Source organism: Saccopteryx bilineata, chromosome 2 (assembly GCF_036850765.1).
Source record: "Saccopteryx bilineata isolate mSacBil1 chromosome 2, mSacBil1_pri_phased_curated, whole genome shotgun sequence".
In the NCBI taxonomy this organism is placed as follows: Eukaryota; Metazoa; Chordata; class Mammalia; order Chiroptera; family Emballonuridae; genus Saccopteryx; species Saccopteryx bilineata.
This window is the reverse complement of record NC_089491.1, coordinates 383,286,025-383,310,036: the sequence shown is the minus strand read 5'-3', so window position 1 is coordinate 383,310,036 and position 24,012 is coordinate 383,286,025. Positions and strand designations below refer to the sequence as shown.

At 43.4% G+C, this 24,012-nt stretch overlaps 1 protein-coding gene across 1 annotated transcript in view; it reads right to left on the bottom strand.

The window, feature by feature from the left end:
- Positions 1-22,408, bottom strand: part of ANKFN1 (ankyrin repeat and fibronectin type III domain containing 1) — a 349,730-nt gene extending 327,322 nt beyond the window's left edge. The window contains exon 1 of the mRNA XM_066255513.1: positions 22,392-22,408. The gene's annotated coding sequence lies outside the window, so the exon portion shown is untranslated. The remainder of the gene's footprint in view (positions 1-22,391) is intronic.
- Positions 22,409-24,012: the final 1,604 nt, after the last annotated feature.

Sequence of the window (24,012 nt, the reverse complement as noted above, 5' to 3'; positions counted from 1 at the left end):
GGGAGAAAGAAATATTGATTCATTGTTCCACTTACTTATGCAAATATCAATTGATATTTGTATGTGCCCCGGCCTGAGATCAAACCCATAACCATGGTGTATCCGGACAATACTCTAACCAACTAAACTACCCTGCCAGGACCTCAAATTCATTTTTTAAAAATGGATTCTTTTGAGATCTAAATGCAGAAAGCCCCCCGCCTCCCCTTCCCCCCGCCCCACCGTGCATCCACACGTGAGCTGCCTGCCCAACCTCTTTCGCTCTCATTGAGATTATTTTCAACTGGAAAACCAGAATGTCAACTACTGGCATTTCTCAAACCTTGAAGTCCCTTTTCACTTTATAAGTGCTCTGGATATAGGTTTGTTTCTAGCTATTCTCTGAAGCTCTTGGAGTCCTGGGGACAGGTGTATAAGTCCTCACCGTGTCTCCAGACTGTCTGAGATGATACTCTCAAACATTGTCATGTTGAAAGCCAATGTTAAGTATAAGGGTAATTCTCCTATTTTTTCTCTACTTTCTAAAAGAAAAAATTGTCAGTGAGGGCAATGATTGTGAGGCGCTCTAGTTTTAGTGGAATCAGACTCGCGGTAAATTCATGGAGAGATCAAGTCTCGCATCACACTGAGATCACCTCTGCATTTTTAAATATAAACCTGTATTAGAAAATAATTTAAAAAATAATCTGTAGCAGGCCCAGAACATTCTCAAACATTATCTAGCTAGGCAACCTACAGTATAATGTCACCAAAATAGAACTATGCATTCTCTTTTCCTTTATCAGAATTAAAATGCTTTTTACATCACTTCCTTTCTCAGCTCTATGTTTGGTACAGGTGTGTGATTCCATTGTATGCAGGCCTAAATTTCTCTTCTTTTTTCTGTCCTTAATAGGCAATATGCCAGCCATTTCCTCCAATTGGATTGAAAAAGAAAAGATTTACGACAAATGAGCAGGACTAGCTAGCTATTAAGTCAGCATCCTGGTAGCTCAGTTGGTTAGAGCATCATCCGGATATCAGGGGTTACAGATTCGATCCCCGGTAAGGGCACAAATAAGAACTGATCAATGTTTCTGTCTCTATCTCCCTTGCTCTCTCTCTAAAATCAATAAGTAAATTTCTAAAAACAAACAAAAAAAAAAGAAACAAAAGAAGGCTTGAAATAGGTAAATTGAAAGGTTCTAGAAAAACTCATCCAAGTTCTAGTAATGGAAGGGAAGCTCTGGAAAGGCATGTGTCTCACAAGAAACTCCTTTGGCGGGGCAGTCTGAAACAGATTCTGCGAAAGCATACGGTCACCTCTGTTTGTAACAGTTTGTGTCTCACAGAGTCGTGTCCCCTAAACGGGTAAATGCAACCATGAAATGCCATGTTCTTTATCCGACAGGAGGGTCATGCCTTTCCTTGGAAAACCACTTCTTTCTCAGCCCTCCCAGATTTTTATATAAATCTTGGTGATACCTACAAAAACATCTAGCCTGCTGGATTTTTAAATATTTCATTTTCACATCTCTCTTCCCTACCAGATTGTAACCTTCTGGAGGGCAGAGACTGTGGCTAAGCCATCTGTGCATTTCCACAACCCACCGCATTCTTGGTGCTTCTTGAATAAATGGCCTGGTTTCTTTGTGGGTACAACTGTGGTGGATGCCGGGTAAAGATGTCTGAATTCATCAAGAGTGATTCTCCGCTTTCAAAACAACAGAGTTCTTATCTTTGTGACTTAGTCAGGACACGGATTCTGGTCACAGACATCTGACATTTCAATGTATTTATCTGGATAGGTTTAATTTTTTTTTTCTTCTGCCTTTTTCTTCAAAGGTTCATTTATCGCTTATTCTATCCATAGGCTTTGTCATGCAAATAGAGAAATATCTAGGAGATGGGCTATGTCTTTCATGTATCTTAGCAACTAAAGTTCAACTGCTTGTCCCATCTATTCTGTAGGTTTGGAATATAAATTTATTTCTTTATTGCCTAAAAATACTAGGAATCCTTGCCCTTGCTCTCTTTAGATGTCAGAAGAATTGAGGCTGTGGCAGAATAGAGCTCGGTTATTGTCCCAATACACGATGGTTACAGGTTTGACCTCAGGTGGGGGCACACACAAGACTCAGCCAATGAATGCATAAATAAGTGGAACAACAAATCACTGTTTCTCTTACTCCCCCCCCCCCCGCTCTCTAAAATGAATAAAAATACAATAAAAATTTCAAGTGGATTTGATTCAGAAATTACAATATTAGTGCCATTTATTTTCTGGCTGTTGTGAAAGCTGAAAACCAGAAGGAAGTAAGATGCTCATGTCACCAAAGCCTGTCACAGTACCCACATGTAGCAGGCATTTAATAAAGAATTGTCAAACTGAACCGCATTGCTGAAAAACAGGAGAAAGGACCTTCAACTCTTATTAGGTTTTCAGACTTTCTAGCGAGAATTATCTTCACATCCAAGAGATGAAGAATACATAATGTAAAGAAGGAAATTCAAATCAAGATTGCTTCTTGCTATGTTGCTCTGTCAGACATGGCATCTTCCATACAATCCTGTTTTGCAGTTTATTTGGACTTTTTTTTTTTTTTTTTTTGCCTCTCTCTGACAAAAGTCCTATTTCAACTCTGTTGATCAGCTCAGAATTGTCTGCCAAACACATTCTTCCCGGTCTCTGTGAAGTGGACCCAGATCCCAGCCAAGGGCCTTTGTTCTAGTATCATAGGCCACAGTCCAGAAAACTAATGCCTCCTCTTCAACACCATCCTCAGCCATCACACGCCATGTCCTGCTTTCTGTTCCAAATCCATGACCTTCAGATGGAAGAAGAGATGAAAACATGATCTATGTCCTAAGAATCCTTCTACAATTTTCCATCAAGAACCCAAAGGTCTTTGGGGACCTGTCTCACCATTCATTCTCATAGGAGCCAGAAGAAGGGAGCAGTGCATTGTGGGGTTCAGGGGTCTTATCTGGCCTATTGCCACATGTCCTCCACTGTGCTGTCCTTATGCAGGTACCTCTGAAGGTCACAGCCTAAATGCTACACAGCAGATCATTTCCTTGGTCAGTGGTAACAAGGTTCTTCCACATGATTATTTCTGCAAATCTCTCCTATTGCTGCTGCACATAGGTGGGTGCTTTAAAAAATATATATATATTTATACAAATAAATATATTTATACAATGTCTTATAAAATGATTGACCACTAAAATCCCTTTGTGGAATTTCTTTGTTTCTTCTCCCTGATATAAGTTTGATATCTGTTTCCATTTGCAACATCAGCCTATGTTTTCAATTTGGTTGCCCTCTTCCTGAATTGGTTTTCTACTCCCCATTACGTTCATTGTGTAATAAACTAGAATATAATGAGGTGATCGTCAGCCACTGCCATTAGAAGAAGGAGCAGACAGAACACTTAATCAATAATCTCTGGGAACAGAGACACCCCAAATAGATTCTGAAGGTCAGAAACTTCTACTCAGTGTGAAACATTTCCAGCCTCAAGAAGAAAGAGCTTTTGTCTCTGGGTCACAGGGAACAACTGTTTTCAAGCCTTGCTGATTGAAACAAGTTAAGCTCCTTCTCATTCATTTTTTTCTTTAAAGTAGTCTATATATTTGAGAACCTTAGTCTAGCTTCTCAAGAGCTGGTATTGAAATATTAAGACAAGTAATAAACTTGGTGGTGGTGTAAAATGAACACCAGTTAAAGAATCTAGGGATCTGGGTTCTAATCTAAGTGCCACCATCATGTGGTTCAGGCTATTTATTGGAACTCTAAATCTCACTTTCTGATCTATTAAACTGAGGCAGAAAATAGCTCCTACCCTTTCACTAGCTATTTGCAAGGGTTAGATATACACACATACATATAGACATGTATGTATGCATGAATAAGCAAATACACCCATTACATACTGTATAATGCTTCATGAATGCTACATTTTAGGTAAGTGTCATGGCATTTTAAAGCTAGCTTGGCATCCTAAAGACCTTATGAAAATAAAAAGCTAGAATGAACAAACCGAAACTGATTTCTGCAGCAAAACTGGCTCTGTCATCTTGAACAGGTCATTCATCCTGTTTTAGAAATTCCTCCTTATGTGAACTAAGGATGATGACTAATCCCTAGCCTTCCTCCAAGAAAGTTCTGCTCTCTGACCTGACAAGAAAGTTCTCCACCTCTTCCCCTAATGAATGGTACCAGCACCCCTACTCACTTTTCAACTAACAATTTACCCTAAGGGTCCATCTTAGGCAACACATCAGAAAATGAAATGGTAACACCAATCTCTAGGCAAGATGTGTTCTGTATATAATAGTTGATTTGAGATGGAGGTAGGAGGAATTGACATTATCATTACACTACGGTATAAAATAACTCAAAGTAGAGCCTAATAGCCTCTCAGCTTTTAGTTTCGGACAGCCACACCATCATTTATTAATTAATCAACTCCCTACTTACAATTCTTTTATTGTACAGTTTTGCCAGCATTGCAGAGTCAGTCGTGATTCACACTGACAAGGCTTGCGAGCCAAGGGGAAAGGAACAGAGGTGGGTACAGACTCAAGCTTGTGACATCAGACACAAAGCGACACTATGGAACGCACAGCCGAAATCTGAGAGCCCAAAGGAGGGCGTGCAGATATGTGCACACACACATACACACCCATGCACGCATGCAATGCGTGCACACAGGTACACACACCCTAAACGGCATCATGGCTGGGAACAAATGCACTTTGCTATTTCATTTTTAATGCTGTCATTTTTTCAGTAACCCAACAAAGAAGAGCTCAGGAGGAGCAGGAAGTGCAGGGGGGGGGTATTGCTTTTGTTTGCAGTCATTCATGGTGAAGTTGATTTTAATTGAAATGTGGGGTTAGTTGTGACTTTGTGTGTGTGTGGGGGGGTCATAGCACACACGCAAAGTAGGACACTTAGCAATGAACTTTTCATCCTGTAAAGTCTATGACCTCACGAAGTTGGAGAGAGGCTGTTTTGTTTGTTTTTCATTTGAAAGAAATTTACCAGCCAACACAAGGATACACAAACTTAAGTACAATGACAAAAATGAGCAGATATTTTCTTTACGTGCATACCTCAGTGGATGTCATAGAGATCTTTGCAATCCTGGGCCGATATCTAGACAGGTAAGCCCAGATGACACTTTTCTCACGGTCTCTCATATGGGAATAGTATCTATTTCCTGTTTTGTGCCTGGCCTCTGCACCAACATAGTGATTTTAAGGGACACGATTCTGAACTAGCAACTAATGACCTAATGACCTCTCCCAACAACGTCCCTCACCAATAGTCTATTGATGTGTTCCAAATTTAGGAGAACCCATGAGAATGGGGCCTCGCTTTATAAAATAATAGAAGACAAGAGTAGTAAATATTGGTAGATTGAAACTTTTCTGAAATGCATTTGAAAACTCATGACAGTGAAGTCTTCCCAGTAGCAAGAGGTACACCCTGAGGGCAGGTGGCCATGCAGATGAGCACCTCCTGTCGCCGGGACACATCCTCACAAAGACCCCCACGTGGAGTGGGCCAAGGTGGTGCCCATCCTGCAAACTCCAGAAAACCCTAAAGTTCCTTTCATTACATGTTTTCTCATTCATCAAATGGGAGAGAGTAAGCCTTTCCTGAGTTGAGAGGGTTCAAAGATTCCTTCACACTAACTGGGAACAAGAAGGCTCAGGAGAGTAAGCCTTTCCTGAGTTGAGAGGGTTCAAAGATTCCTTCACACTAACTGGGAACAAGAAGGCTGGACCGAGATGCAGGTCTGCGCTGAGTGAGCAGCTTCTGCACACGACCCCCACAGCTCAGAAGATTCCAGCCACAAAGCGAGGAACAACCTAGCACCGGTCACTTGCAAACAGTCCGACTGTGGATAGCAAATGAAACCACGGACCTCTTGCATCCAAAGGGCTCCTTGGTTATGCTTTTTAATTGGGGGGTGGGGAATCACATAATTAGATTCTTAAAGTTAGGATACAATTTCTAGATTTGAGGATAATAATTTGCACCACCAAAGGAGTCTTCATATGACCAAAGATTCGCCATAGTGTTTCCTTAAAAGTGAGTTTCCCACGCAATTTTTTCATCTCTAAATCATCTGACTTTGTAAAAATCACTACTATGGTGAACTCTCGCCCCATTCCTGTTCTGGAGCGACAACCTATTGATCATATAATGAGGATGTTCTGGACTCTTTCTGACCATGAATGCCCTCAGACCGGGTCCCAGATGGGAGGCCACTGAAACGGGTCCAGCTCTACGGAGAGACGAGCACAGCTTATAAAAAGGGGTGCATAAAAAAGTCAGAGATTAAGACTGTTTTTTTTTCCCCCCTAAATGAAGCAAGGTAGCTTCAGAGATCTCTGATTCAGGCCTTATATGTTTTCTGCACTTTTATTCAGACAGTGCTCAGATGTTCGGGGCATCCTAAATGCAGTAACGAACCATTTCGAAAGCACTTCTAGAAACCTTCTGAAAATTCTACATTTATACATGTCAAGGCTATTCAGATACTGTTTATTTCAAGACACAGGGCGTAAAATAATAAATAGCATTATGGTTTCGGAACCAGTTACCAACACCGAAAACATTCAGTCGCAAAAAGCGCAAACATCCTTCCGCTCTTTATCGGGCTGGGATTTTTTCACTGTTCCCTCGACGGACTGGTTCCTCGAGTCCCTCACTGTCACTTAGGTTTTACCTTTATAGACCAGAGCTGGGTTCTCCTGAACCTCTCTGTCTCAGATGCTACCTTAAATCTGAGAGAGAGATGCCTTTCTCCTTTTATGAAAATTGTAGTCTTTTAAGTGGCTTGCAGAAGAAGAAGAGAAAAAAAAAATTGAGTTAGAAGTCTAACCAGCCTCCAGATCAGCCAGCCTCACCAGGTCCCATCCAAGGTTTGACAGGTCGCTATACAGAAAAACAGTCTTTTCGGAGGTAACTCCGCTTGCCAGCGCGCACATCAACACTGGGAGAGGGCAGAGCACCAGCTGCCCGCACACTCTCTGGGGCGGGCGGCATCTCCAAGAGCAAACAGGACTCTTCAGTTCCAGGGAAGCGAACCCCTACCCCCACCCCGCTCATCAAAATGCCACTCAGTTGGCCGATTGAAATATCCCCCAACCCACTGAGCCTGCACACACCTTCTCCCAGCTAACCTCTGCCCAGGGAGAAGTCCATAAAGAAACAAAATGCAAATAAATTAGCATTCATCACTGCTGATCTAGTATAAATATTTATAAGGGAGAGATGCGGCGATTTTGAGTGATACCATGATCCCGGGGCCCCCACATCCACAGTGCAAAACAGCCATCCTTGCGAGATTGCACTTGGCATTTTTTTTTTTCCATTTCACATCACCATAATCACCTAATAAATATTTAAATGGACCCATTTGCTGTAACTATAAAAGAACCGTGTAAACTTGTTGTCATCTAGACACATTAGCCGTGGTGGAGTCAATGAATTTCAACAGTCACTTAATATTGCAGCCACTAGCTACCTTAAAACTGCCAGCCACCGGCCTGCCAGGAAGCTACTGTAACAGCCTGCTCACTAACTCCGGAGCAAGACACGAGCTTCATTATGAATGCGGGCATTGCCGCTCTAATTAGGCCTGGGAGAAGTTTAACAACCATCCTACAGTCTTGCTGCTGACAAATATAAAAATAAAGCCTTGTTCGAATTAGCAATGTGAAGTGAGAAGGTCTAGAAGCACCAACTGTCTGAGCGGCCCTGGAACGGCTCTAATCTATAGTGAGGTTATTTTGGTTCATAAACTGCTAGTATGTTACCTGCAGGAGGTCTCCCCTGTAAAATGAATTATAGTCAGCTATATGTGATAATTAACCATGCATTAGCAAATATCTTGAAACAGGGAGGCTCTGTTTTCTCTGTATTTTGACTAATAAAAGCATGAATTTGTTCAACAAATGATCATTTAGGTTGTGGAATTCTAACCATATTGGAAGGACACAGTGAGTAATACAACATTGTGCCGGTCCAAGGGTTTCCTTACCCAAACAGGCGGCCTAATAGGCCAGCTCCATACTATGATGCTATTCACAGGCCTAAAAACCACAGCGTTGAGAAGACAAATACAATATACATTTAAAATAATATGAACCTTGTGCTCTTATTTACTTTAAAATCACCCTAGATGTGACAATTACAAAAAACAACAACAACACAGCACTAGAAGTTCTAGTCCCGAAAACAACCTTACATTTCATTTAAAGTAATTTGAAAACAACTGCCACAGCATTGCGACAATTAAAAATATATCATTGTACTTTTTTTTTTTTTTAATTTACAGGGTGGGTTTCCAAGAATTTTCTTTAGAAGGTTTCAAACCTGCCCTGCAAATAAAAATTAAATCGCAACACTGATGAAAAGCAACACTGTGCTTGCTGAATGATGTAAGTCACCATCCACAGTGACGCCACGGGCACAGCTGATGGGTATCGATGACCGGGAACGATGTGTTCTGGGTGCGGGACTGAGAGGCAGCTGGGCTCTGGGAGGCTGATGGGAAGGGGTGGTATCTCCAGTTGCCAGGGCATTCGGCGAGAACTGGAATCCCTGTGTGTCTGCTGTAGAGGAAGCCGTGAATAAAGGCTGTTGGCAATTAGGGATGAAGATCATGCCTTAAAATTTACAAATTTTCCCCTCTACCCACAGGACACCGATTGTTTTTTTTATAAAAGGGAATATTTCTTCCTTCTTTTTTTTTTTCTCCTCTTCGTCTTCTAACCTTGCCGTTAAAATGCATATTTATCTATAGTATATATAGACACATGCACACATACTTACACAGGTCTAAAAATAAGCCAGACAGACCACTAAGGCAGATTTTTATCCCAAGTAGGTGACCGATAGTTCTGCTTTAAATAGTCTCTCCAAATCCATCAATAAGTTGAGGTTATCCCTTCTAAGCAGTTTCAAGAGTTTATATGTTTATACCGAAACTGTTTCCATGAGATATTAATAGATGTTATGCCAAAAGGGTTCTGTGGTCAGATATATATGGGAATCTCTGGATTAAGTAAAATGACATAGGTTTCTTTACTACAGGACTTCTCAGAGCCTTTGCTACCTAGGACCTTCGGGGATACTGGGCCAGTGTAAACATCAGATAAACATAGCCAGTTCTCATGGGAAAGAGTATCTAGTTTTATGAAGAGTTGCACAATAATGGAAAGAAGTGACAAGAGATGTTGATCTCAAAGATTTCCTTGAAGGACCAGGTGGGCTGAGGGACAGTCACCAGTCAATCTTCCAGGACAGAATCCCCTGTATCCAATGAGAGAATAGCTAATCCTAAAGGGGGGGGGGGAGGCAGAGGGCTTTCTTAGTTCACCTGAGGGGCTATCCTCTTGAATAATAAAAATGTCGCTGGGTTGCAAGCCATTCACCCACTCCAGGTTCTCAAAGAAAATCACAAGGCAAACGTGTTTTGTTACCTCAGCAGAGAATCCCTTCTTTTCTTTCCACAAGCATTTCTACTCTTAATCAATGGCTATCTACCCAGAAGGAACAGGTGGGTGACCATTAGCTTCTGTGAGGGGTGGGAAAACATGCCCCAACTCTACACAATCTTTCTAGCTCCAACCATCCTCGTATCCAGGGGTGATGTGTAAGGACTGTCTCTTTGAGTGAGAGGTTTCTTTTGTAACCCTCTATTGGGTAGTTAGAACGGAGATGGTCAACTCAGAGGAAAGCAGAAATGTGTATATACAGTGAAGACCCTGGGAAAGAATATGGAAGAACGCTGCTGTTTAAACAAACTGCAGACTTCCTTCTGTGAATTTCGGGGCTCGGGGGCTGGTGCAGGAGCCTGGAGACACTCCCTTCAAAGACAATGAACATGGATCCTCTTGGTACCAACAAATAGTATCTTTGGCAGCTGGTGGTGTAGGAATGCTTCTCTGACACATGGCTTCTCAGTGCTTCCCGTCTCTCTGCAAACATACTTTGCTGAAAAATTGAAGAATTTCAGTTTGTGCCTTTGAGTACAACTGGAATTGTATCGATAGGTGATGGGAGACTCTTTGGGCTGGCTTCAAGTTTTTATAAAGTGTTGTGGGAGTCTGAGATGACATTAAAACTAAACAAAACAATTAATAATGTTATGCAAAGGTGGTCCTGAACCGTGTGTCTTCACCTAACGGTAGAGGCATAGGCTTAGAATCAACCTAATCAGCCTGGGTTCGAGCCGGCCTCCGCCGTATATACTATATAGACCCACCCCCAAGCCTTGATTTTCTAATCTGTAACATCCCATGGCAAGATGATGCGGCAAAGTAACGGGCGCACCATAGAAGTTAAGTCAACAGTAGTGATCCCTCGGGCCTTGTCTGCTGCTGCCCAGTGGAGAGACTCCCTCCACAATGGCAGCCATGCGCTCTGACCCAGTCTGGACCTGGGTTCCGTGCCCCTACCGAGGCAGGAAAATCTCAGGGCATGTGCTGAAGTAGTAGCTGCTCTTTCTGAGCATTGATCAGAGATGTGCCCCGGTTTTGTGCAAAGCAATTTGTGTGTGTGTATGTGTCTGTGTGTGTGTGCGCGCGCACTGAATCCATTTCATCTTCACAACTTGCCTAGGGTTTGGAGATTTTATTTCTAGTGAACTGTAGTCAAAGATAGAAAAAAAAGAAAGAAAAAAAATGAAGCCCTGATGATAGAGTGCTTTCTTTCACCCCATTCCGCTGCCATCGGGACTGACCCGCAAGCCCTGTACTGTATTCTGCACTATTTATTCATCAGAGCGGGTATGGCTGACTGGGCTGGGGAGCGAGTGCTAAGAGTGCCCCCTTTTGGTCCTTGAAAACCTTACAGCCCATCTGAGAGAATTAGGTGTGAAGCCTCCTAAGGCTGTTTGCAAGCACATTCAGGGTTATTTGTGTCTTGTACTGTTGTGTCCCCTGGTCGGTCTGTATGTGGCTTTTACATTCCTTAATAAAGTAATAGACATGAAAGAATTCTGTGGCTGATGCCAGCAGCCGCAGAGAACACCAAGTCTAAAGTCAGCTAAAGGTAAACATATGGAGCCCTCCAAGGAATGTAGCAATAAAAATTGGAACATATGACGGAGCCTCCCCTCCCCCCTCTAATTTTCTGGGATCATTGTGTCAAGGAGGGGCTGAAAAGCAGCTCTTCACAGACAGCAAGCCTTCATTGTGATCTGCTCTCCTCCTCCGGCAGGGCGAGCCAGTCAAAAAATCTTTCAAGAAATAGTTAGCTTCTTTTTTTTTTCTTTTCCCCTGACTGAGTGTTCAACTACCAAAAATCTCTCAAATCAAATCCAAAGACAATTATTTATTTTCCAGACTTAATTTAATAGCAAAAACACCCCTGGAGGACTGAATGTGGTATTTGACTTTTATTTGGGCCACTCTGGGCATCACCGGCGGCTGTATTCTCCAGAGTGTGACTTTGCAGAGAGCACCAGGGCCCACAGAGCTATCCAGGGGCGCTGGCGGCCGTCCTCACGGCCCTTGGAGCAGCGGCCCGGAGGCCTGGCCAGAGACAGCACATAAATAACGCTTCTCAGTGCAAGACTGATTCGCTGTTTCTCCTCCGTGGCTCCTACTTCTCATTCTCGTGGAGGGAAAACATGACCCCGGTCTGTCCCCAGACCACCTTCCCAGCCTTGTCTGACACCAAAAGTGGCCCCACCGTAGGCCCTGTCTGCCCCTCCTGTGGGACACATTGATGCCCCTCCCCATCTTGTCCTGCGTTGGCTCCGGCCATTACCTCAGCCAGAAGTACCCCATCTCTACAGATAGCGGTAAGAGTCTAACACATGTACTCTGGAGTCCGAGCGACGGATTCGAATCCTGAGTCATGACTTACCTGTACGTTCTGGAGAAAGTGAGCTGGCTTCGCCGTGTCTTCCCACGTGTGTCTTGATCTGTAAAATGGAAACTCTATAGGACAAACTCATTTTATGGGGCTACAATGAGGATGAAACAAGCACATGGTTTAGCCAGTATCTGGCACAGGGTAAGCACTCAATAACTTTCTGTTATTATTAGAATCATTATTACTCCCACTATGGAAATTCTGTTCACCCTTCAAGAGACACTTAAACCTCATTTCTTCCATGAGACCTACAGGGAGTCTCCCCCTCCCTTCCCAGCCTTCTTTTTATTCAATTACTCAATTGTTCTCCACCTCTTAGGTCCTCAATCATTTATTTTGCTCTTCATTAGTCATCTGACTTGAAATCACTTCATTCAGTTCATTGCCATTTTCTAAGCACAAACAATCTTGCAAATCATGTTGCTTTGGACATACAACATTGGACCCAACATAGGAGCTGCTTCCAAAGAGTCAAAGACACAAGGGAAACTATGGCCAAGGTTGACTACAGTGCAAGGTTGAAAACGTTAAACGCTATGAGACAGATGCAGAAAAAGATGTCCTTGGGTAGGGAGGGGTCTAGAGAAAGGAGAAGTCAGTGTAAACTGAGGTGATCAGGAAATGCATGATGAGAAACATGGTGTTTGCTGGATCCTTCTGGCTTTGAGTTTTTAAAGATGGGAGAAAAGGTAGGGAAGGGCAAAGGTAAAGAGATAAGTGATTGGCTATTGGCACCTGTCAATCCAACTAGGATGTTAGCCCCAGGAAGCCAAAGAGCATTTCAGAAAAGGTGTCACTTTGCTACTAGGCGTGTTAAGAGGTCATAGCTAGGCCAGGAAAGGGAACCAAGAGCATCATGGGGTAAGGACCAGGGAGACTGGACGAGATGGGAAGGAAATGTATGGGCTCTCGAGAAAGGGACAGGTCAAGGCAAACCATTAATCCTAAAGGAGGGACTGAGATTCTAAAACATTCCAGGTAGTATTCTAATCCATGTAGTCCAATCCAGGGGCAAGGTGAGTCCCTGTCCTTTAGTGGCTAATCCAGCAGGAGCACAGAGGGTTCTGAGCTTCTGATTAGAATAGAAGGTGGGCCCTGCTCTGAGTCTGGAGCTGGATAGAAGGGTTATTATGGTGGGTTTAGAACTCCGGCCCCAGAGCGCACCAGACCAAGGGACTCTGAATGGGAGTGGGCTGAGTCAACCAGTTCCTTAAAGGCAAGGATCTCTGGCCTCTACTGTGTCCCAGTGCCAGGGGTCCTATCCGCAGGCCACCCTATCGAGTATCCAGGGAGCTTCATCTCGAATGTGCCTGCGGACGAGCATGATGCCTAATAAGAGAAACACGGGCTTCAGAGTCATCAGACCTGGACCGAGCTCATGAGCTCTGTGACTGAGCAAGTCACCCTTACTCTCAGCCTCTGCACTTCCACTTGTCAAATGTGGTGGTTCATGCACGTTCTCTTGGGATCAACTGTGTAAAGGCTCTGGACTGTGCTTCCCAGACCAGCGGTATCGGCACCGTCTGGGAACCCGTTAGAGCTGCGGTCTCAGGTCCCACTCCAGACCTGCGAGTCAGAACCTGAATTTTAACTAGACCCCAGGTGATTCCCACGCACCTTAGAGTTTGTTAAACACAGGACTAGGGTGGTGTACGACTAAAACAGGTGCACCTGCTGTTGCTTTCATTGCTCTGTGGACTCCTGTCACCAGGTATAACTAATTCCAGCATCGAAACAGAATAGAAGAGTTGCTTTTGGAGGGGTTTACTGGTCCAGAGTGTGAGTGAAACCGACTTTGCCACGGAATGCCTCTCATAAATTCAGGTTGACCTGTAGTGACTTGCACAGTGCCCTATGTAGCAATCACACACTCACACATATAATGCACACAGGGCTTTCTGGAAGAGCCAAACTTGACTTTACTAGTCCATGAGCAGTAAGGGCTCTCTCCTTGGTACTCCTAGCCTCTTGCCTCATTCCTTTGGTTTCCAATTTAATGCACCTTGCTATGTCACACTTTTCAGTTTGCTTTCTACTCAGTGTATTGGTGGCTGTATTAATTCTCACTGAAGAAAGGCCCACATGCTCCGCTCCTGTGAGAATCCTCTCTGTGATGTTGGGAAGCTGGGGAGAGGATGGGGTCTGCTCTGAGCCGGCAGACACAGGTCACCAAGTACGCACCTTCCCTGCCTGCTCGGGCCCACGCAATAGTTCTGTCGTGTCACCTCCCCACCGCCCACCTCCCAGTCATCCTCAAACCAATCCAGCACAATCCCATTTTGTGTCATCTTAGCTCCTGTCGCCCTGAGGCGCTCGGGACAGGAGCTGGGATGCATTCCCAGCCTTCACTGATTGGAGACGCAGCCACTCTGAAGCCCACGGTGTAGGTGGAAAGAGCTAAGCATGGGCTTTAAATGTAGTCGATTTTCTACCAGCTAAATCTTGGACCACATATGTAGCCACTTATTGTGTGGCCTTCAGTAAGTTACCTGTCGTGCCCAAGCCTCAGTTTCCCCGCATAAAAAGTAGGGAAATCACTGTACAGGATTCAAACGGTATCATCCAAGTAAAACGCTTAGTATAAGCTCCTGGCACATAAAGAGTACTCAATAAATGTTTGCTATTAATATTAGGCTCACCTTATACAAAGAGGTTACTCTCTGCCCTCCTTTTCCCATTTAATAAGCAAACAGACAGCTCAGACTTGGAATGGAGTCCTGGTGAGCTCCACCCAAATGGGAGCCAAGTGGTGCCTCATAATCCCTAAGAAAACAACAGGTAACCTCCAAACTACACACCCAAAGGAGCCAAGACCAATGTCTTAGTGCCCATTAGTCCCGTCTGGCTTTCTATAGGAAATATGACCTCTTTTTTTTTCAGTGACTATAATTTGTGGATTAATTAGACTATTTGATTTTCTTTCTCTTTCTTTCTGATGGCCAGAGGGCCTCATTAGCACCTCCATTAGCATTTGGTCAGGGAAGGAAGAGGCAGTGGTAAGTTCCAATAGTCTGAAGCGGGAGAAAAGAGTAAAAGTTGAATTAACTGTTCTCTCTGGGGTCCTGAGTATGAGAGGTGAGGAGGGATAAGCAGTGTATCCATCCACATAGCGCCTGTTTATGAACCCCCGTTGTGTGTGTAGTAGACTACTCCTCGTCATCTCAGGAGGTAGGAGAGAACTGCACGTGGGCCAACCACAAACAGACAGAAAAACAAATCCACGACATGGAAGTAGAGTGGCAATAACAAAGCAGATCTCACTCACGTTTCCTGCCTGAGTTGTAGTTTCTTCGTCTATAAAATGAAGAGTAAGATTAGAGACTTCAAGGTTGGAAGGGACCATAGATGTTTTCTATGCCAATATTATTTTGTGTCAGAGAATAACAGCTTATCAGAACTTGACCCCCCTCCAGAGACAAGACTCTAATGACTTCAAGAGCTATCTCACAATCACATGAAGATGATATGTTATTGAAGATCTCTCTATCTCCCTATAAGTTCCTTGTGTTGCTACTAGTTCGGAAAGTTTGTCAATACCTATGCAGCCAATGCTCAGAATGACCTGTTTTCCTAGGGGTAGATTCCATCTAAGCTAATTCACAGAAAACCAGTCTGTTAAATGACCAGGCCTGATCTTCAGGTGGCAGATCCAGTCAGACTTGGTCAATTGTATAGTTAAAGCCCTTTTCCATCAAAGGGAGATAAGCAGTGACCAGCTTGCCTTTCCCAGAGTCCCCACTACTACCCCACATCCTGGCAAGTTCCCGAAGAACCCTCTGAACCTTCCCATGCCCCCAAATCCAAGGGCTCAATGCCTCATACAGCAAGAAGGTCCTCTAGGGCTCTCCGCCAGCCATACAGCCAACATCGCTTCTGATTGGTCCTTGCTTGTACAGTACCTATTACTAATATTTTCATATCACCCCAGTGAATGGTCTCTTTACTCTCTGGGCCAAATGGACTCAACCCAAGCATCTTTCTATAAGTATTTGGAGACAACTGTCCAATCCACTAACTGAATATTCACATTCTCAGATTCTGCCCCCCCTTTTCTGGCACTCTCTCTTCGAATGTGTGCCATTTGGCCACCGTCCCTCTTTGGTGTGACATTCCTGGTGGAGGCTAGACTGCACAGAATGCAGCAGAAGTGCCCTTGCCCATATGATGAATACTTTTTCTCTAACAACAGAGCCCAGGATAATGTCAACGTTAAGCAGCATTATCAGATACAAAATTCTAGGAAACCAAAGATGTTCTAACACGAGGCATTATTACATGACTAATGTCCAGTTCAGGATTAAGCTACTAAGTGCTCCCAGCTCGTGAGAGTGGAGGCCATTAACAGCTAGGTGCTGACTCCCTGGAGGTTGTTCAACGTGAGAGCTTCGGGAATGATGATGGGTGGGTGAAGGGACACGATCAAGGAAGAGAAAACAAGAACACCTTAAGGGGAATTTGGGGGGGAAATGTGAGTAGCAGACCCATTTGGAATAAAATCTTCCTAAAGAAAGTAGGGAGAAATAGAAGAGCTGAAGGGTGGTGTGGGGTGGGAGTGGGGTGAGTTGGGAGTGGGCTTCCAGACACTATTTTGCAAGTACTGTGGAGTCACAGAGATTTTTAGCCGGGTAGGGACAAGGTCAAAAGGCAGTTCTAAGAAGAATAATCACTATGTGCACTAAAGGGTTCGGGAAATGGGAAAGACAAATTAAAACGTTGGAACAAGTGTGGATGGATGACTACTAAATAGATGATAATGGAGTGGGATGGGTCAGTGTTTTAGGAACAAAGAAAATACGATAATTTGACACCATAGGGGATCAGAAGAATAACTAGCAAGCTAAGTGGGAAAGAACATTTTAAAAAGGGAGCCTGGTAATGGCAAGTTAATACACAAACCTCCTGAACTCAGTGTGATGATGTAATCCTCTTCAGAGGTGTCAAAAAAGACAGAACTGTGAAACAAGTGGTACATTCTAGGAAGTTCCGTACCAGATAAAATCACTCAATTTTATCATTCATCTGTCTGATCTTCTTTTATTTTTATACTAGCCCCAGTGTTACCTGACAGGGCTGAGGTAACCAGGTGGGAGTATTTCCCAAGGTTGGAGGGTCCTGAGGGGTGGAGTCAATTGGCAACGGCTATCCTAAGATTGCCAAAGGTCATCGGAAGCATTCTAATAGGAATCAAGGTCAGCACCAGGAAACAGATGCCATGAGTCGAGTTCCAAAAAAATGATGACAGGGTTTGTGGGGGAGCAGAATGGAGTGTGTGCCGCAGAACTAGGTTCAGACAGGCGGCGTAACCCAGGGCCATGCATGGCCGCCTGGGGAACTCTTTTTTTATGGACTGATAACGACAGTGATGAAAATGGTAGGTGATTAAAAATATAGCCGACTAATGTGATAGAGATGGTAAACCCGTGCTGAAAGAATGAACGCAGGGTAATGATGGAAGATTGCGGTATCGTTTGAGAATTCGGCTTAGGGACAGGAAACCTAGGTCCCTAGGTAGCTGTTTGGAGCTTAAAATAATGGCCACAACATCCCTCTCCGCAGTGGAAACATAAGAAGGATGGGTTTGACTGATACGAATGGCACAACCATGTGAACGGAAGAATAAATAAGTGCTACCATTAATCGAGAGCTACGTGCCAGGCGTGATGACGATGGTCTTTTTGTATTATTTCTCATTCTTGCAACAATCCTGAAAAGAGGAAACCGAAGCTCACCATGTAACTTCATCTCTAAGTCACAGGTCCAGAATATACCGGTATTCTGCTTTTATATTCATGCTTTTCTGTTTACTCCATATTTGGTAAAACTTGCAACATTTGCTCAAGTTTATGCACAAAGGGCACAGGCAAAATTATTCAAGTGTGGTTGAACTTACAGCCTAGGTCAGTGGTCGGCAAACTCATTAGTCAACAGAGCCAGATGTCAATAGTACAACGATTGAAATTTCTTTTGAGAGCCAAATTTTTTAAACTTAAACTATATAGGTAGGTACATTCCTTATCGCTGTAGTGCCCACACGTGGTATTTTGTGGAAGAGCCACACTCAAGGGGCTAAAGAGTTGCAGTTTCTGTATTTTACTGAACTCATGACGACAACCTTTAGATGTGGTTCGGGCTCCTTCTACCACAGACAAAGCTAAACATGGAAGACCTGTGCTTCTCCTGCCTGTTACTTACCTGCTCAGGATTCTTGTCTACCGAGCTTCTTAAAAGAGTGCTCCTCTGCCTCCATTCCATCATTTCCTACTAGCCTGCACACCTCTGTCCCACAGTGCTTTCTGGAAGGTCACCAGTGATACCAAGACTCAGTCCAAAGCACCTTCGCCCTCTGTGACCTCCGAGTGACATTCAGAACTGTTGACAGCTCCCTTGCAATGCACTTTGCTTTTGGCTTCAGCCACTTACCATTGCTAATTTTGGAGCTGGAGGAAGGTGGCCACAAGCCAAGGAGTGTGGGCAGGCTGTAGTAGCTGTAAACGTCGAGGAAACAGATTTTCCCCTAGAGCTTTTAGCAGTGGTAAGTTGAGTCCTCACTTCACTCTGATTTTGCTTATGTCACTATTTCTCCTTCTCTAAGTCTAATTTTTCTAACCTTTCTCTTCAAGTTTTAAGGACCCTTGAGTCCTTAAACAGTGGTTCTACATAGGTAATCCAGGATAAATTTCCTTAATTTTAAATCAGCTGATCAATCAGCAATCTTATTCATCTGCAAACTTAATTCCTCCTCACCATATAGCTTAATATTATTCACAACTTCCAAGGATTAGGACATAGACATCATTGGGGAGGAGGTATTATCTGCTGAGAGCTAATTACATGGCTTTCCAAATGTATATATTAATTCACTCACTCCTCATACAATGTATCAGAAAGCCAATGTCCTTATAACCTTATCAACACTTGATGTTATCATGTTTAAATTCTTGTCAATCTGGTATGTGAAAAATGAACCACTTCTGGCCCACAGTATCCACTCAGAATTTCTTTTTGACTGAATAAACGAGTGAATGCCTTTAAGTTGAATTTCCCCAATTACTAATCAGGTTGAGCATCTTTTCACATGTGCACTGGCCATTTGCACCTCCTTTTCTGTATATTACCTATTGTTCACTTTTTCCTTTGAGACATCATTTTCTTATTAATGTGCAGCATTTCTTAATTTGGTTATTTTTTTAAAGTCATCATCCAAAATCAGAAACAAGAAATAAGGAGCTGTTTCTGTAGACCCATTCCTCATTATATTTTTATCTGTTCAAACAAAAGGTGGAGAATAATGCCGAAAATAGGAACATGGAGGCAACAAGGACTTGCAGTGGGAGGTACAGGTTCTGGGTTTGACTCTTGCTTGGGCAGCTTTCCTCTGGGTAAGACCCCTTCTCTTTGGGTCTGTTTCTCATCCGGACAATGAGAGTTTTGTACTTCATAACCTCGAAGACCCCCTTCTTGTTCTGATAACCAATTAGTCTGCAATTAGGACATAATTCATCATTTCTCTCTGGTTAAAACTAGATCCTGCTCTACAAAGGGTCAGTGAGCTTCCCACCCACATCTCTCCCACGCGTGTATCCGTCTGATGTGCTCAAATGCCACTTAGTCACTACACAGAGACTGTCTTTCCCAGGGCTATGTGACTCTCTCTCTTTAACTTATGATACCAACAATAACTGCTGTCATTACTATTATTTTGGCTAATATTTATAGAACCCAACATTTATTTTCTAGTCACTGTGCCAAAGATTAGATATCTGTGTTTAATCTTTGTCCCATTACAGCAGTTCTATAAGGAGGGTGACACCAGGTTCCCATTTCGCAGATGAGAATGTTGAGATACAAGGAGGCTGTGTAACTTGTCCACAGTCCCCTCACTGTGTATCTGCACATGCCCCGGAAGCTGGTACAGCCCTGGCTCCGCACAGTATCTGCCAAGCTCAACAGAACCTTTCCATGTTTTTATTTGGCCTCTTCAAGCATAATTAGCAGCACCTCATTAAAGGAGTCATCCTCACGGCTTCGTTTATTGTGTGTGTCGTTCTGAGCTTACATCACCTGGTTTTCTTTTGTTTTGAGGGTTTGACAGTGTTCTTACTTATGTACTTGACTCGAAGGTGCATTATGCAGAACACTTAAAAATAAGGTCAGGTCCACCTTGCTCCCCACCAGGGGAATGCAAATGAAATCAGCCGTGGCATGTAATTTTCTACCTACAAGGCTGGCAAAAATAAAATAGTGACTCTGGTGGTGATGCAGGGTGGTGAAAAGGGCATCACTGTACCCACTGTTCCTGAATACAGCACTGAGGGCAAGGCGACAGTGTCTGTGACAGTATCAAAGTTTACATTGCACCTGTAGTTTATCTCAATGAATTCCTCTGTAGGAATCCATCTTACAGAAATACCACAGAAAAACGTTTGCATATATATGTGCATATGTGTGTACAATATACGTGTGATGTACGTATTACCGACTTTGCATGTAGGCATATACATCTGAAACATGTTTCTAGTAGTGAGGAAATATCAACTCTAGCAATAGGTACAAAATGGAAAAAAAAAGGAACTTCAGCAATTACAGGCCGAGACACTGTGTAACAGTTAGAAACAATGGCATGTATCTCTGTTCATATGGGTGTAAGAAAGATCTCCATAACATATTCTTTAGTAAAAAGAAAGCTAGTTGCAGACTGAGATATATTTATAAGCCTAAGATAATACAATGCTGATAGGTGCATTTATTTTTTATATAATCTGTGTGAATATTCTTATACGATTTTAGAAAAAATAACGTTATCTGCAGGATACAGCTCAGTTCATGGTGGTTACTTCTGGAACGAAAAGGGGAGGGGCTTGGCTTGGGGGTATGGATTAAAAAGAAAATTTCACTCCTTACTCTGTATATATTCATCTGCTTAGCTATATTATAATCATGAATTGCTTTTGTAATACAAAAAACAAAAGTGGGAGAAAAAGGAAAGGACCAGAGGCTGTAGAAAATTGATTTTCATAGAAACCAGACTGGCTCCTCATATTAATGACTCATACGAACAGTAAATCAGATTAAGGTAGCAACCACAGCCGAAACTTCTGTCCTCACCACTCCTGGGGGAAGCCATCTTTCAGGAAGCTAACTCCCTCAGGGGGGAGCTCATCGTGGCCTTCAGCCCACGGACACGCTCTAGAATGATATAATGCATAACTCTCCCCGGATTGGTAAAACTTACTTCCTGTTGTGATCTAAGCCTCTGCCCTGCATGGCCCGAAATGGCCATATAATTTATATAACACCAGAACCATTTTTTTGTCATTTAAGCCCTGCATGAATAGATTTAATCCATGAGGCAAAGACGATCTCATCCGCAGCCAGCCACTCGAGGGTTTTCCAATCACATAAGTCAAAACAGAGCCCATGAGCCACGCCCTTGATTCAGACCGCAGGGGCCCCCTCTGACGACCACTTTTATCCTTGGTCCAGTGGGCTGTGTCGCTGGAGGCACAGCCATGCTGCTCGTAATGATTTCAAGCGCTCTCCAGATTTAATGGTATGCAGTACAGTCAGTGAATGAAGCCACCAGGGCTTTGCCATCTTTTCAAATCTAATGGGCTCTTTATACCCCATCCAGAGCAGAACCAAAGGGGTCGCTCTATTTTTTTGGGGGGGTGGTTGGCTAGTTCCTCACCACCTTCTTGACCTATTTTTCTTTGTTTTATTTTCCCTCCTGTATATATTTGTATCAAGGGATTTTCTCTTAATAATTCAGCTTGGCAACAATTTTTTTTTTTGGAAATGATAAGTTTTGGCTTAATCCTTTGAGTAGTGAGTATTTTTCATACTTGCTGACCCCTGGGAGTGAGATATTTTTTCAAAAATTGAAATTAGATCCAGTTACAGTTTTATTAACTTAAAATCATGTTTGATTGATAACCAACTTATGGAAACAAGAAGAACGTACATTTGCCTTTTTTAATGTTGCTTTACACATTTTTAAAATAAAAATTTTTGTTATAATAGTACTCTGGATGGTCAGGGGGCACGAGGACATACATGAACGTTCGTACTACTCAAAGGGTTAAATATTTACTGGTATTACTTGTAGGTATGTTATGCATGGCCTCAGCAAAAAGTAATATGAGCATATTTCAAACAGTGACAGAGACCCAGGAGAGGCTGTGAGCCACAGTAAGCTCTGCTGGAGCAGGTCTGATGGGCACATGCCTGGCAGGAACTCAGGGGGCAGCTCATCAAATTCTTGGTAGGCTAGGTCCGGTTCACCAGAGGGCAACCACGCGGGTAAGTGGCAGTGGGGAAGGTGGGGTGGGAATGGGCAATGAGCCAGGAACACAGAGGTTTGGACTTTCTCCAAGTCAAAGGAAGGTAGAAAATGGATTAAGTTCAAAAGGCCAGCGGCCAGGCTACCAAGGGGCGGGGAGTGGGGGGGATGAGATGAATGAAACCAAGAGCTAACCCCAAATCTAAGGGAATAAGGCAGACTTACCACCAGTAGCTCAGGGGTGGTCCGACGGGGTCCTGGGGCCTCTGGGCTGTTCCCCTAGGCTACAGCTCCAGGCTGCCCAGCTCTGTTTGCACTCCTCACCATGGTTCCCAACCAGGAACTGGGAGCTCTGTGCTTTCTCTGCAAACACAGCCGCCACAGGGGCAGGCCAGGTTGAACCTGTGTGTGCGGTCACTGTGTGTGCAGGTGACATATCTTCTGCTAGGAGTGTCCTGACAGGAGATAAGGAATCTGACATTTCAGGCTAGGATATCTTCCCCTTCCTTTCCTGGGGGATGTAATGGGGACAATAATTTGTTGCCTGTGGCATGGTTTGAAGGAAAGTGTTCAAAGCAGGTGTCATGGGACCCAGATTTTAGTCTTTACTTCATTCATTCATTTATTCAACATATAGTTATTGAATGCCCATGATATGCCAGGCAGTAGGCCCTCCGGTTTTAAGGTAAGCTTAAAAGAGAAAGTTATAACTGAATTTGCAACCCAGTACAGGAGACAGACGTTAATCAACTAATCCCACAAGTAAATATATAATGACAAATTATGATGTGTAATGCAGGGAAGAGCTCAGGGTGATGAGCATTCATTAGAATGAGGAAACGGAGGAGGGAATGCCTCGTCTAAGAAGTCAGAAAAGGTTTCCTGGAATGTGAATAAAAATTAGTAAGAATTAACTCAATAAATAGAAAGGGAGCATTCTAGACAGAAGGAATAGCAGGTACAAAGACTCTGAGGCAGGAAAACTGGCATGGGGTGGAAAGGAAGAAGGTAGCTCCATGGATAGAGCATTGGCCTAGCATATGGACATCCTGGGTTCAATTCCCAGTCAGGGAACACAGGAGAAGTGACCATCTGCTTCTCCCCCACCTCTTCTCCCTCTTCTTTTCCTCTTCCCCTCTTACATCCAGTGGCTCAACTGGCGCAAGCATCAGCCCAGGTGCTGAGGATAACTCAATTGATCCAACTGTGACAGCCTCAGGCATTAGAAATAGCTCAGTACTCGAGCATCAGCTCCAGATGGGGTTCCCAGGTGGATCCAGGTCGGGGCACATGTGAAACCTGATTCACTATCGCTCCACCTCTCACCTAAAAATAATAATAATAGTAACAATACTAATAGGAAACTTCAATTGGCCAGTAATATTGTTAATAAGAACTTTACTTGGAAAGAAGCCCCCCAAGCTAATCAATCTCTATTGCCTTTAAATAAAAATGATAGTTCAAACCAGTGAGCTGGAAATTCTGTATTCCTACAAAGAGGATGTCGGTGGAGCTATTTTAAGCCATAACTGTCCATTCTCCCCAGGGTAATGGAATGAATTTGCATCCCGATATTCATGGTCTCCAAACAGTGACTCCTTGTTAGTCAGTCTTCAGGCACTGTCATCGACACCTTATACACATTATTTCACTTACTCTTTTCAGTGGTTGTTTATCAGGATTATTTACAGATATACCATGCTCTCCCTTCCTAGGGACAAAGTTGACCTAATTAGGATTGTACCTCCAACCTCCTTGCAGTTACGTGTGACCATGCATGTCTAGCTTTAGTCAATCAAACATAAGGATAGTTTCCTGTAGAAGCATTTAATTGTTGATATTCAAA